Here is a 15,880-nt window from a genome sequence, read left to right on the forward strand (position 1 = left end):
TCTCTATTTCCTATCTTCTGTCTTCTTTTTTGCTCTTTAAATTGTTTATACATTGAGTTTCCTCATGTAAGTGAAACTATGCAGTATTTAACCCTTGGTATCTGATGTTTTTTCACATTTCTACACATGTGACTCAAAATTGTATTCTTTATGGCTGAGTAGTATTCCACTGTGTACATAGACCACATTTTCTAAAATCTAATCATCTGCTGATGGGCTACTTCTGACATTTAGCTATTATGAGTTGTGTGGCTATAAACATGAATATACCTGTACGCTGTAATATGATATCTTTAACTCTTTCAGAACTATAGTGAGAACAGGTATAGTAGGGTCAAATAGAATTCCTAATTTTAGTTTTTTGAGGAATCTCTACATTGATTTCTATAATGGCTGTACTAGTTTACTTTCCCACCAACAGTGTAGAAGGGTTCCTTTTCCTGTACAACTTCTCCAGCATTTGTGTTTTTTGAGTTCTTGGTAATAGCCATTTTTTCTGAAGTAAGATAGAATCTCAGTGTTCTTTTGATTTGCATCTCTCCAATGGCTAGAAATACTGAACATTTTTTTCATGTATCTACGAGCCATTTGCATTTCTTTTGAGAAGTGTCTACTCATTTCAAATGCCCATTTTTTTTTTTTTTTTTTTTTTTTGGTGCCAGGGATTGAACTCAGGATGTTGTGCCTGCAAGGCAGGGCACCTGTGCCACTGAGATAATTACCCATTTTTAGTAGTTCTTTTATTTTGGGAAGGTCTAATTTTTTGACTAATTGTAATTTTTTTGACTAATTATAATTTTTTTAAATCTAATTGTAGATATTAGTTCTCTGTCCAAAAAGTAGCTGGCAAAAGTGTTTTGTTTTTTTTTTTCTTCACTCTGTAGGATGTCTTTTCAATCTGTTGGTTTTCCTTTACTGGGCAGAAGTTTTTTAATTTTATATAATCCCATTTATTGATTTTTGGTGTTATTTCTTGTGAAGTTGGGGTTCTGTTCTGTCCTTCCCTATGCCTAAGTCTTCAAGAGTTTTGCCTATTTTATCTTCCAGCAGATTCAGTGTTTATGCTTTTATATCTAGGCCTTTGATTCATTTTGATTTGATTTTAGTACAAGATGAGAGATATGAGTCTATATTCATTTTTCTGTGTGTGGAAAACCAGTTTGCCAAGGACCATTTGTTAATGAGGTTATCTTTTTTCCAGCATATGTTTTTGGCCCCTTTGTTGAAGATCAGCTGTGATAGATCTCAAGTCCCCTAAATACCCACTCATGTGAGAAACTGACAAGGTAAACATTCAATGGCAGAATATCTGAGGATTATGTTGCTGAAATACATGCAGACTGTTGTGCTCATCACGATGGGAAGTATTTTGAATGCTGGTCTGTTAAAACCATGCGAATTGTTAAGGACTATGCCAAGAGAGAGCATCAGCAAGTTCATGTTCAAACAAGTTCCTAGAGGTTTCAGTTCAGTCCATAATAGGCTGGCTCCAACACAGGGTGGCACAGTGGCAACAGTTTACGGTGAACCAATAGTGGCAAAGCAACAAGGCTATTCATCTGTTTTGTTACTTCTGCTACTACCATTTCAGAAAGTTCAGCTGTAGTTCAAGTAATCTAGGCATTGGCATACAAGGAAAATCAATTGATCACAACAACTATGTCACCCTGGCTAAAGCAGTACAATCAATAATAACAGTGACATCAAACACAGACTGGAAAACGACAAACTGTCATGACTAATAATTTGCTACCTTTAACCCCAAGTACAAGATTTATAGTTACATAACAAAATCTAAGACAAATCAGAAAATTATATGCAATAAATATTTACTCAATACAGCAATTTCATCCTAAGTAGAAAAAATTTAAAGGGAAGAAGAAAAAATAGAGAAATGAAAGAAGAAAATTAGATTAATAGCAGTGCTGAAGGGCAAAGGAAGATTAACCAAGCGTCAAGAAAGTGTGAAGAACATAGGAGGGAAGGAAAAAAGGAGGAAACAAAAACAAGGATAAAACAAAACAAAAAACCTAAAAACAATGTTCACACTCACAAAAAACAAAAATAATTTAAAAAGAAATGAATGACAGGAATAGACCATGGCAGGGAGGGAAGGGGTGGGGGGAGAGAGAGAGAGGGAGGGAGGGAGGGAGGGAGAGAGAGAGAGAGAAATTTCTCTGTGATTTCTAGATTGTGATTATCTTCTTGGAACTGCAAGTTTGTGGCAGTGTACAATTCAAGGTGTGAGTCTGCTCTTGCTGGTAGACAAGGGAGTCAGTCAATTTGTGCTGGATAATCCTAGGAATCCAGCAATAGAATTAAGGCATTATGCCATTTGGGACTTTGAAATTCACAGAAATTAAGGATGAACCTGGCCTCTGGTTGTTGGGCTTGGACCTCAGTCATTTAGCATATAGCTTTAATATACCTGGGCTATCTTAGTGTTTGCACTGTAATTGTGGATTTTGTCTTTAGGCCTAAGAATTATACATAATTGGTTCTTATGTTGATATCCAATTTTTTTTGGTCAATACTACTATAGCTGATTTGCTTGATGTCTTAGTTACTTTTCTTATTGCTGGAACAAAATACCTGACATCTACATGCCAAAGGAGAAAAGGTTTATTTTAGCTCACAATTTGCAGAGGTTTAATCCATAGTTGGCTGGCTCCAAAGCAGGTCAGAACAGCAATGCCAGAGGGTCATGGAAGGCAAGAAGCAGAGAGACTCCCTTCTTCTTTCCCTTTTTTGTTTTTTAATTCTTAAGTTATTTTATTGGTACATTTTAGGTATACAATACTTTTACATTTGTCATTGGGTGCTTGTACCTGTACATGATGTATCTTGGTTCTTATTATTTCCCCATTACCTGTGTGTCCTTCACCCCCTCCACCCTTCCCCATTTACATAGACTTCATTTCCATTTTTTTCCTTTTCTCATAATTTTTCTTTTCCCTTCTTTCATTTCCCCTTCCCCTCCCATCACCCCTACACCTTTGGATTTTTCTTCCTGTTTCAAATTATCAATTATTCATTTTAATCATTTTAACCCTTATTTACACTTTCAGCTTCTCATACTAGAGAAACTATTTGGTATTTACACACGTGTGTTCTATTTACTTCACTTAAGAGTATGGCCTCAATATGCATTCATTTAGCTATAAATGACTCTAGTTTCTCATTCTTTATGGCTGAGTAGTACTCCATTTTATAAAAAAAACCCAACACATCTTCTTTATCCAGTTTCCAGTTGATGGGCACTTGGGCTGTTTCCAAACTTTAGCTATTACAAACTGTGACGCTATAAACATGGGTCCACATATCTCCCTGTGGCAAGGTTCTTTTAATTCTTTTGGAAAGATCCCCAGCAGGGGAACAGCTGGGTCAAATGGGACCTCTAGTCCTAGTTCTTTGAGGTATCTCCATACTGATTTCCACAGTGGTTGCACCAGTCTGCAATCCCACCAGCAATGGAGAAGGATTCCTTTCTCCCTACACCACGCCAGCATTTGTTATTCGTTGATTTCTCGATAGCAGACATTCTTTCTGGGGTGAGGTGGAATCTCAGTGTTGTTTTCATCTACATCTCTTGGATGACCAGTGATGTTGAACATTTTTTCATGTTTATTTGCTGCTTTTACTTCTTTGTCTGAGAAATATCGGTTCATTTCAGATGCCCATTTTTGAATTGGGTCTTTGAATTTAGGGGGTCTGATTTTTTTCAGTTCTTTATATAATCTAGATAGTAGTCCTTTGTCTGAGGTACAGCTGCTAAATATTTTTTCCCATATTGTAGGTTGTCTCTTAGCTCTGTTGGTGGTATATTTGGCAGTGCAGAAGCTTTTTAATAAGATGAGATCCCAGTTGTTGATTCTTTGTGCTAGTTCCCATGCTACTGAGGTTTTGCTCATAAAGTCTTTTCCTATGCCAGTGTCTTCAAGAGTTCTACCTAACCTATCCTCCAGCAAGTTTAGTGTTTCTGTTTTAATATTTAGATCTTTAATCCACTTTTATCTTAATTTAGTGCATGGTGATAGGTATGGGTCTTGTTTTAATATTTGGCAGGTTGAAATCCAGTTTTTCCACCACCATTTATTAGATAGGCTATCTTTCCTCCAATGATGATGGTTGGCTCCTTTGTCAAAGATGAGGTGGCTGAGTATGTCTGGAGTTGTTTCTGCATTTTCTAATCTATTCCACTGATCCTCAGGTCTGTTTCTTTGCCAGTACCATGCTGTTTTTATCACAGTAGCTTTGTAGTATAGTTTCAAGTTGGGGGTTGTGATACCCCCTGCCATGTCTCTGTTGCCTAGAATTGCTTTTGCTATTCTAGGTCTCTTCTGGTTCCAAATGAATTTTTGGATTGTTTTTTCTAGTTCTGTGAAGTATATTGTTGGAATTTCAATCAGGATTGCATTAAATCTATGTAGCAGTTTTGGAAGTATGACCATTTTCACTATATTGATTCTTCCCACCCAGGAGCAAGGGATGTCTTTCCATTTTATTATATCCTCCTCGATCTCTTTTTTCAGAGTGCTGTAGTTTTCTGTGTAGAGGTCTTTTGCTTCCTTTGTTAGATTAATTCCTAGATATTTCATTTTTTGGATGCAATTGTAAAAGGATTTGTTTCCCTAATTTCTCTCTCAGTGAGTCTGTAATGTGGGTACAAGAAGGCTGTTGTTTTTTGAGCATTGACCTTGTATCCAGCTACTCTACTGAATTGACAATTAAGTGTAGAAGTCTTTTGGCTGAGTTTTTGGGGTCTTCTCTCTAAAGTAACATATCGTCAGCAAATAATGACACTTTAACTTCTTCCTTCCCTATCTTTATTGCTTTTATTTCTTTCTCTTCTCTATTTGCTGTGGCTAATGTTTCCGGAACTATATTGAACAGAAGTGGTGATAGTGGGCATCCTTGTCTGGTTCCTGATTTTAGCATGAAAGTTTACAGTTTTTCACTATTTAGTATGATGTTGGCTGTTGGTTTTTCATAGATAGCCTTAATCAGGTTGAGATAAAGACCTTCCATTCCAATTTTCTGTAGCGTTTTTATCATGACAGGGTGTTGGAATTTGTCTAGTGCCTTTTCTGCATCTATTGAGATGATAATTCATTTTTTGTCCTTGACTCTGTTAATATAGTGTATTACATTTATTGATTTATGAATGTTGAACCATCCTTGCATCCCTGGGATAAATCTGACTTGGTCAGGGTGTATGATCTTATTGATGACCCTCTGTATTGTTTGTCTGTATCTTTTTGAGGATTTTTGCATCTATGTTCATTAGAGGGATTGGCCTATTGTTCTCTTTTTGGGTTTTGTCTTTCCCTGGTTTTGGAATCAAAGTAACACTTGCTTCCAGGAATGAATTTGGAAGCCTTGCTTCCCTTGCAATTTCTTTGATGAGTTTAAAGAGTAATGGCAATAGTTCTTTAAATGTCTTGTAGAATTCAGCAGTGAAGCCATCAGGTCCTGGGCTTTTCTTTGTTGGTAAATTTTTTATTACATTTTCAATTTCTTTTATTTTTTGCATTCTAATCCTAGGTTTATTCAATACAATTCCTTTACTCTACACAACAAAGAACAAACACAACTTTATCTAAAATGCTACAAAGTTACAAAACTCAAATTTTATAGCACTGACTGTACAATAAAAGCCAAAAAAGGAATGTACATGTTGCCAAAGTAACCTGCAAGACCACCATGAATGGCAGGTGAAATGGGGGGGTGGGCCCATGATGACCTGCAAAGCTAGTTGTCAAATTGCTCACCAACATTTGAGTCAAGAAGACAAATGAGGTGTGTGTATAGGTGAGAACATAGAAAGACAGAACCATTATGACAACTAACACAGGGCACGGGGGTCTTTCTAGGTGTTTGATCCTAGAGGCTGGAAGAGGACTCAAGCAGGGATCAAAGGGCCAGGTCTAATGAGAATGGTGAATTGGTCCCCAAGGTATGATCACATTGCCAGACTGCCCCCAAGTCATCTGGAAAAGCTGGGGCATCTGCCACCTGGAGGCTTGCTTGTTCCTACAGGCTCTGCCATTGAACAGACTCATGAGATGTGAATGGTGAGCTTCTGAGACGGAAAACTGCAGGGTGCATTTATGGGCACAGCCCTGAACCAAGAGTACTTCTGTAGCCAGAACCCGCTTGAAGAACGTGTCTCCATTGCTGCCTTTGAAGTCTGCCTGAGTGAGGGATCCTCTTCTGCTGCTCATTATGCTAGAGAAGTGACAAAACTGAGCTGACTGGGACATAAGTTACAAGAGTGAGCTTCGGTGGTCTTGCTTATCGGGAAGAATTGGAGCTAGAGCGGCTCCTATGGCGGCGGCGGCCAGGAGAACGGGACCGCCTGCGCACAGGGGGCCTGCATCTTTGGGAGCGTGACCTTCTCTTCATCCGTGGGGGTGACCTGCGCCACATGGGACGTGGTGGTAGCATTCTCCTGGGAGGGCTGAATCGTCGGGGTGGTGGCCTAGGCCAGGGGGCCAGCACAGCAGTAGCAGTTATCTCCTGACCATCAATTTGTCCTCCATCCATGTGCTTCAGTGCTTTCTCTGCTTCATCTGGATTCTCAAACTCCACATATGCATAGCCTTTGGATAGATGAGGATGCATCCTTTCTACAGGCATGTCAATCATTTTAATCTTCCCATAGGTGGAAAATATCTCCATGATGTGATCCTTAGTCACATTTCTGGTAAGCCTCCCGATGTGCACTTTGGTGGGTTTAGGGGAAGGGCTTCGCGTTTTCCTCTCCTTTTCATGTCTTTTAGGTGGTTTGGATTTGGAGCGGGAGCACCGCCTGTTGTCGTGTCTGCGCCGTGAAGGGCTCGGAGAGCCAGAGGAGCTGCTGGAACTGGAGCTGCGGGATGTACTGGAGCTTCCAGAACGGCTGGATGCTGAAGAGGAACTGGAGCCACTGCTGGAGCCTGTGCTGGTGCTAGAGCCTGAACTGGAAGTTGAGCTGGACCGAGACCTGGTGCTGCTGCTTCCACTGGATGCACTGCGCCTCTTCCGGGTCTTATCCCTGCCGCAGTCCTTCTCACTAGATTCCTTGGTGGCCCCTTTGTCTTTAGAGCGATCCTTAGACTTCTCATCAGAGCAGTCCTTGCCTTTGGTAGGAGAAGGAGCCCCAGTGCTGGACTTTTTATTATTTTCTTTGACTCCTAGCAAGCTCTTCTTTTTCACTCCTGATAAATCCATTCTCCCTTTCTGAGGTGTTCAAAGCAGCAATGGCGGCCTCACTTATCTGAAATCTCCCTTCTAACTTGAGTCTGAGAAACGATCCCTAATCGATTGCAATTTACGCCAAAGAGCAGCTGCTCCCCAGGCAGAGCCTGGCATGGTGGCCTGAGTCTCTGCCCGGCGTGGAGCCCCGAAGGCTGAAGCCGCGCCCCCTGTGGCCCCCAATTCTCGCCTGCCTGATTGGGCCGCTCTTCCGTCCGCGAAGGCTCCGACCACTTCCGGGCCACGGCCTCGACGCCTCCCACTCAGCCGGCTCAGAGCCACAATCTTTCTCCTCGCACTCAGCTCTGTGCCAGGTTGGCAGGCCTCACGAGGTACCTCCCCGGGGTTGACGGGCGGCCCCCGAAACTCAGATGCAGTCGGATTCAGCCCCCAACTTACATCTTCCCGCCGCCGCTGCCCTACAGTTTCAATTTCACTCATTGCACTTGGGGGTGTTTAGAATTTCTATGTCTTCTTCACTTAACTGTGGCAATTCATATGTATCTAGAAATCTGTCCATTTCTTCTGTGTTTTCCCTTTTATTAGAATACAGGTTCTCGAAGTAGGTATTGATGATGCTTTGGATTTCTGTTGGATATGTTCTGACTTCACCTTTTTCTTTCTTAATTGCATGGATTTGTGCCTTTTTCCTTTTCAAAATAAGATTGGCTAATAGTTTCTCGATTTTATTTATTCTTTTGAAAAACCAACTCTTTCATTCATTGACTTTTTGTATCATTCTCTTAGTCTCCACTGCATTGGTTTCTTCTCTGATCTTTATAATTTCTTTTTTTGTATGAGCTTTGGATTTGTTATGCTCTTTTTTTTCGAGGAGCTTGAGATTCTGCATTAGGTTATTTATTTGAGTTCTCTCTGTTTTCCTAATATGTGCACTCACTGCTACGAATTTCTCACGTAGAACTGCTTTCATTGTGTCCCATAGATTCCTGTATGTTGTACTGGCATTATCATTTACTTGTAGAAACTGTTTAATTTCTTCTTTAATTTCCTCTGTGACCCATTGGTTGTTCAGGAGGGAGTTATTCAGTTTCCATGTGTTTGTGTGGGTTTTGCATCTTCTTATGTTATTGATCTCCAATTTTATTGCACTATGGTCTAATAATATACAGGGGGTAACTTCAATTCTTTTACATTTACTTAGACATGTCCTATGAGCCAGCATGTGGTCTATTCTGGAGAATGACCCACATGCTGCCACAACGAATGTGTGCTCTGATTTTGTGGGGTGGAACACTTTGTAAATATCTGTTAAGTCCATTTGTTCAATAGCTTGGTTCAGTTCTAGAATTTCACTGTTAATTTTTTGTCTAGATGATCTATTTGTGATATTGGGTATTGAGGTCCCCCACTGCAATTGTGTTACTGCTTATTTGGTTTTTCATGTCCGTTAATATTCATTTTGTATAATTGGGGCATTCGTATTTGGTGCATACATATTTATGATTGTCATCTCTTCCTCTTGGATTGTTCCCTTCACAAGGATGTAGTGACCATCTTTGTCTCTCTTAATTAATTTTGGTTTGAAATATACTTTGTCTGCAAATAAAATTGCTACCCATGCTTTTTTTCTGGGTTCCTGTGGCATGGAGAACTGTTTTCTATCCTTTTACTTTCAGTCTATGTATTTCTTTTTGAGTTAAGTGTGTTTTTCGTATACAGCGTATTGTTGGATTTTGCTTCTTAATCCATTGTGTCAGTCTATTTCTTTAGATTGGTGAACTGAGACCATTAACATTGATAGTTATAATTGATAGAGATTGATTCATCCTTTTCATGATGTTTTGCTATTGTTGGCTCTTTTATTTCTTGGTGTTTTTTTTTTCCCCTTTCCCTTTAGTTTCTTACCTTGCCTGGTGGCTTTCCTCTGTTGGGCCTCATGGAGTTGTGATCTTCACTGACTTTTTCTAGGATATTGCTTAGGACTTTTTTGGAGTGCTGGTTTGGTGTTCGTGAAATTTCTCAGGTGTTCTTTTTTGTGAAAGTATCCAATTTCCCCATTGATTTTGAAAGATAATTTTGCAGGATACAACAGTCTAGGTTGGAAGTTATTTTTTTTTAGGGCTTGAAATACTTCACTCCAGGCTCTCCTTGATTTGAGGGTTTGTGTTGAAAAATCTGCCATGATTTTGATGGGCTTTCCTTTATAGGTGATTTGTTTCTTTTCTCTAACTGCCTGTAGGATTTTGTTCTTCTGTTTGGGTTTCTGGGATCTTGATTATTGTGTGTCTAGCCATAGATTTTTTTTTTTGATCATGGCTAGTTTGAATTCTATATGCCTCACTTATCTGTATGTCCAATTTTCCACCTATGTCTGGGAAGTTTTCTACTATTACTTCTGTGAACAGTTTTTTTATGTCAATTGTACTTTCTCCTGTTTTTTCATGGACTCCTATCAGTCTTATGTTATTCTTTCTTGCATCATCTAGCAGCTGGTGGATTGCTTTCTCATGGTCCCTTAATACTTTGAAGAGATGTCTGTTTTCATGGTCCTTAACCACAATTCTGTCTTCTACATCTGATATTCTATCTTCAGATTCACTTAATCTGCTCTGCATGCTTTCTTTGGAGTTTTTAATCTCCTGAATATCTGTTTGAATCTGTTTCATGGATTCCATTTCTTTCTTATGTTGGTCTATCATGGTTTCCATTTCTTTCTTAATGCTGGGCATTCATGGCTTCCAGCATGTTTCTGAGCTCATCTGTTTTGTTTTTGGTATTGGGGATCAAATTCGGGTCTTTGTGTTTGTGAGGCAGGCAGCAAAACCACTGAGCAAAATCCCTGGCCCCTCATCTGTTTTTTTATCTGTTTCTGTTCTAGAGCCTCTAATTATGTCTTTCACTCTGCTTACCTTCTCTGTCATTATCTGGGAGATTATTTCTGCTTTGAATTTTTCTAGAGCCTCATTTGTCTGTTTTGTTACTTCCTGTGCTATCAGTTCAGGGTGTCCAGGTGGTTGATTATTGGACTTTTCCACCTTGTTTCCCCCAGAGTTTACCCTTGGTGGGGTGGAAGTCTTGAGTCTGTGCCTTACTTAAATGTCTTCTCATTTTTGTTTTTGGTACTGTCCTTGGTTTAATTCCTGGGTTGATACTTCAAAATCGCTCATTGTAAGTACCTTTGTTGCTTGTAATTAGAACACTTATGGAATGATTGCTTCTCAGAGGTGTCTTCCAGATATAGCTAGTCTTTAGGTTTTGCATCTCTAATGACTCTGAGACTATCTCATTTTCATTATAATAGGAAGGACCACTGACTAGATCAATAACAACACCTTAGCCCAAGTGATACAATCAGCAGCACCATAGCACCAAGTAAATCTTAGAAAATGACAGTTTGTGGTAGTTATTAATCTATCACCTTTAACTGTGTGAATTAAATCAAAATTGAGGACAAACCCAACGTATGTTTATAGTGAATAAACTCTTCAATATAGCAACTCTACCTACTGTTTGGTATGGGGAGTTAGAAGGAGTTGGGGAGGGAGGGAGAGATAGGTAGAAGGATAGGGGAAGGTTAGCAGTGAGGCCAGAGGACAAGAGTGAGAGAAGTTAAAAGATAAGACAAGAAAAAAAAAAATCTGATTTAGGGCCAGAACAGGAACAAAAAGGGGGATGAAGAACAATGTGGGACAGCAAGAGAGTGAGTGTGAGAGAGAAAATTGAAAGAGAAAAGAAAGAAGGGGAAAAAAAGAGAAAAAGAAAACTTTGAAAAGAGTAGCAAAAAAAATTAAAATTAGAGAAAAAAATAAGCCAATAATACTAATTTTGGAAATAAAAAATAAAAATGAAAATGAAGGGCCTCCTTCAGAGTATGTCTCTGCTGTCACAATAGACAATGTGGGCATCAGTGTGCAGATATAAGTCAACGAGTCTCAACCAGCCAGTCACAGACCCATGTGATTCAGGCAGATTTCTGGCTGCAAGTCCCAAGTTGAGCTCCCTGTCCTCCTATAGAGTTGAACTCTGCAAGGCTCTACTGCAGGTTCCAGCTGCCCTTCTCCTGAAGATAGTCCAGATTCTGATGGGAGGTGATGATCCCTCCAACTTACCCAGTACAGTGGTCTGGTGGTCTGGTGTCATCTGGGTCTTTGTAGTGTGGAGCCAGGTGGCAGTAGAGCCAAGAGGCCAGAGGAGCTTGTGGCAGGGGGGAGTCCTGCAGGCCCCTGCATGGCTAAGTGGATTGCTGCCATGGGTGCCAGCTGGATGGGGTGGGTTCCCTGTGACCTGGGACCTCTCTCTGGCATCCAGCAATGTTCCTGGCACGAGTTGGATGGGGCAGGTTCCCTGTGACCCAGGGCTTCTCTCCGGCCTCCTTTCCCTTTTTATTTCTTCTAGGGTATAAACTTATTGGTTTATTCCACCCACACCCAGGGTGGGTCTTTCCTCTTGAGTAAGCCCATCATCCATACCCAGAACTATGTTAAACCAATCAGTGGAATAATTCAGTATCACAGACCCCTGATCTAGTCACCTCCCCAAATGCCTACATGTGAGTGCATGAGGCTTTGGAAGGGGAGCATCTAGATATAAGCCATAACCTTTGATATTGGCAGAGTTGCATAATTCTTGTTATCAATGGGTTTTTCTCTGTAAAACAATACCCAGATTACTTTTTTGTCATGAACAATATTGAGGTACATTTCCAGAGAACTTGGTGCTGGGCCAATTACAAGGTATTCTCCCTTCCCAAATTAACTGAGTTGCTCAGATCTTGGAGCAAAGGCAAAGGACTATAGCTAGCCATGATCAAAGTACATCATTGAAAAGTGGGTAACTAAAGAGATCTCTATATTAGCAACAAAGTCTTTCCACTATAAGTGCCCACAAACCTTAGCACAAAACAAAACATACAATAGAAACATGAGATAAAAAGGCAACATGGCTCCCAATACTCCCAACTCTCCCAAAGGTAATCAAGGGGGCACTGAAGGGAAGAACAGCATAAGCCACACACTCAAATTACTCAAAAAAAATAACAAAAGAAGTAAAAAAAATTGGTCAGAGAGTGCTCAGTGTGTTCACAGAGGGTATAACTAAACAAATAATGGAAATAATAACCAAAATGGTCAAGGAACTTTCAGAAGACACTAATAAAAAGCTAGCTGAGTGACACAAAATGGTAGAAAACATGCTTAAGCCATTTAGCAAAGATTTAGAATCCATGGAAAGTTTCAATCAGAAATCTAGGAGATTAAGAAATATGTTGACAATATGAGCAGCATAAGCAGCCAATGTGAGGACGGAAATTCAGGATTAGAAGACAGTGAAGCCTTCAAAGACCACCTGCTCTAAGACACCATAAAAGCAACAAGAGAACAAGAATAATGATGCAACAGTTGATAGATGATGCAAAGAAGACTAACCTAAGAGTAACTGGAATAAGCAAAAAATCAGAAGATATTATAAATGGCATAAAAATCCTATTTGCAGAAATAATAGCAGAAAATATCCTAAACAGAGGAAAGGAAATAAACATACAGATAAATGAGGCATATTGAACCTCAAATAGCCAGGACCAAAAGAGAGCTTCTCTATGCCACATCATAACCAAATACTAGAAGACCATCACAGGGACCAAATCTTAAAAGCTGTTAGCGAAAAGCAACAAATCACATATAAAGTCAAACCCATTAAAATTATAGCAGATATGTCAACACAAATGTTAATGGCCAAGAGGTCTTGGAGTGAAGTGTTTCAGATCCTAAAAACTTCCAACCCCAACTTATATATCCTGCAAAACTTTCCTTCAAAATTGATGCAGAAATAAAGTATTTCCATAATGAGAAGCATCTCAAGAAATTCATGACCATCAAACCAGCATGACAAAAAGTTATAAGACTTCCACATCACCTAAGGCAACCCCAAGGGGCAATGAGATGGAAAAATCTGATACTTAACCACCTGGACCCCCTGAACTGACAAGGAAAGAGGATATGGAAAGAATGAAATCAGAAATAATTTCTCAGAAAACAACAGAGATTGTGTTTGTAGTGTAAGACATGATTAATAACTCTAGAGCAGACACAGATAAAAAAAATAGAGAAGCTGAGGAACATGATGGAATCCTAGCATAGGAAACAAGTGGAATGCATGAAATAAATGCAGACAGATGTCTGGGAGATTAAAAACTACATTGAAAGTTTATGCAACAGAATGAACGAATGTGAGGACAGAATATCAGATATAAAAGAGAGGATTGCAATTAGTGAAGAGGGAAAGAAAAATTTCTTAAAAATAGTAAGGGACCATGAGAAATCAATCCAGTAGCTGCTAGATGATGCAAAGAAGAATAACATAAGACTGATGGGAGTCAATGAAGAAACAGGAGAGAGTGGAAATGACATAAAAACTGTTCACAGAAGTAATGGTAGAAAACTTCCCAAGCAGGGGAAGTGAACTTGAAATATAGATAACTGAGGCCTATAGGACTCCAACTAGCCATGATAAAAAAGAATGGACACACCTAGGCATAAAATAGTTAAGATTCCAGAAACTCAAGAGAAGAACAAAATTCTACAAGCAGTTCAAGAAAAGAAACACATCACATGCAAAGAAAACCCCATCAGAATCACAGAACACTTCTTAACATAAACACACAAGGCAAGAAGAGCCTGGAAAAAAAAATATTTCAAGCCCTAAAGGAAAGCAACCTCCAACCCAGATTGATGTACCCTGCAAAACTATCTTTCAGAATTAATGGAGAAATAAGATACTTTCATGACAAAGATCACCTGAGGAAATTCATGAAATCCAAACTGGCACTCCAAAAAATTTTAGACAATATCTTAGGAAAAGATGATGAAGATCACAACCCTATGAAGCCCAGCAGAATGAATCCATCATGCACAACAAGAAATTAAATGCAAAGGCAGAGAATCCAGCAAAAAGAAAAAGTCATGAAAAGGATAAGTTAATACATATGAGTTATAACCATCAATGTTAATGGTTTCAATTCACCAGTCAAAAGAAATAGACTGCCATAATGGGTCAAGAAGCAAGATTCAACAATATATTGCATACAAGAAACACACATAATTCAAATAGAAACTTATAGCCTGAAAGTTGAAGGGTGGAGAACAATACTCCGTGCAAGAAGAACCTGAAAAAAGCAGGAGTAGCTATCCTCTTTGCAGATCAAGTGGATTTAAAACCAACACTGATTAAGAGAGACAAAGAAGGACACGACATCCTTATAAAGGGAAATACCAACGAGGAAAAGAGGAAAATCATAAATATATATGCACCAAATACTAGTGAACCCAACTATATAAAACAAATAATAACAGACATGGAAAATCAAATAAGCACTAATTTAATAGTGGGGGGGGGACCTCAATATTCCATTGTCACAAATAGATAAATTAGACAAAAAATAAACAATAAAATACTAGAACCCAATCAAATTCTTGACAAATGGATTTAACAGATGTTTACAGAGTGTTTCACCCCATAAAATCAGAATACACATTATTTCCAGCTGCACAAGAGTTGGTCTCCAAAATAGACAACGTACTTGCTCATAGAACATGTTTAAGTAAGTGCAAAGCAACTGAAGTTATCCCATGTATATTATCAGTTCATAGTGTGATGAAATTGTAGAGCAAAAGCAAAAGAAACTACAAGAATTTCATAAACATATGATAATTGAACGACATGCTTCTGAATAACTGATGGGTCATAGAGGAAATTAAAGAAGAAATCATACAGTTTCTACAATTAAATGACAATGCCAATACAGCATATCTCAATCTAGGGGACACAATGAAAGCAGTCTTATGAGGGAAATTCATAGCACTGAATACCCACATTAGAAAAATTGAGCAAGCTCAAATAAACTACCTGATGATGAAACTCAAGCTTCTAGAAAAAGAGGATCAGGACAAACCCAAAGTTAATGCAAGGGAGGAAATTATAAAGATCAGAGAAGAAATCAATTCAATGGAAACTAAGAGAATGATACAAAAAATCAATGAATCAAAGTGTTGGTTCTTCAAAAGAATAAACAAATAAATAAAAGAATAAACAATAAATAAAATTGACAAATCCTCAGCCAACCTGATTGAAAAAAGGAAAGAAAATACCCAAATCCATGCCATTAGGAATGAAAAGGGTGAAATTACAATGGACCCAACAGAAATCCAGAGGATCATCAATACCTACTTTGAGAACATATATGCCAATAAGATGGAAAACACAGAAGAAATAGACAGATTTCTAGATATAAGTGAAGTACTAAAGTTGAACAAAGAAGACCTAAAAATTCTAAACGACCCAATATCCAACAGCAAAATTGAATACATAATTTAAAATTTACCAACTAAGAAAAGCCTGGGTCCTGATGGCTTCACCACTGAATTCTATAAGACATTTACAGAAGAACTATTGTCACTACAGTTTAAACTCTTCAGTGAAATTGAAAGGGAAGCAATACTCCCAAATTCATTCCTGGAAGCAAGCATCACCTTGATCTCAAAAGCAGAGAAAGACCCAAATGAAGAAGAGAACCATAGACCAATCTCACTAATGAACATAGACGCAAAAATCCTTAATAAGATACTAGCAAACAGAGTACAAAAGATCATAAAGAAGATCATACACCCTGACTAAGTGGGATTCACCTGAG

At 38.8% G+C, this 15,880-nt stretch overlaps 1 protein-coding gene and 1 pseudogene across 1 annotated transcript in view; one reads left to right on the forward strand and one right to left on the reverse strand.

Annotated features, from left to right (window-relative positions):
• Positions 1–15,880, forward strand: part of LOC147829921 (uncharacterized) — a 161,863-nt gene that overhangs the window by 32,239 nt on the left and 113,744 nt on the right. The gene's annotated exons all lie outside the window — the stretch shown is intronic.
• Positions 6,136–7,405, reverse strand: LOC147829924 (RNA-binding protein with serine-rich domain 1 pseudogene; annotated as a pseudogene).

This window comes from Heterocephalus glaber, unplaced genomic scaffold (assembly GCF_053883595.1).
Source record: "Heterocephalus glaber isolate CG9 unplaced genomic scaffold, H.glaber_assembly_v1.0 deba00000347, whole genome shotgun sequence".
NCBI lineage: Eukaryota > Metazoa > Chordata > Mammalia > Rodentia > Bathyergidae > Heterocephalus > Heterocephalus glaber.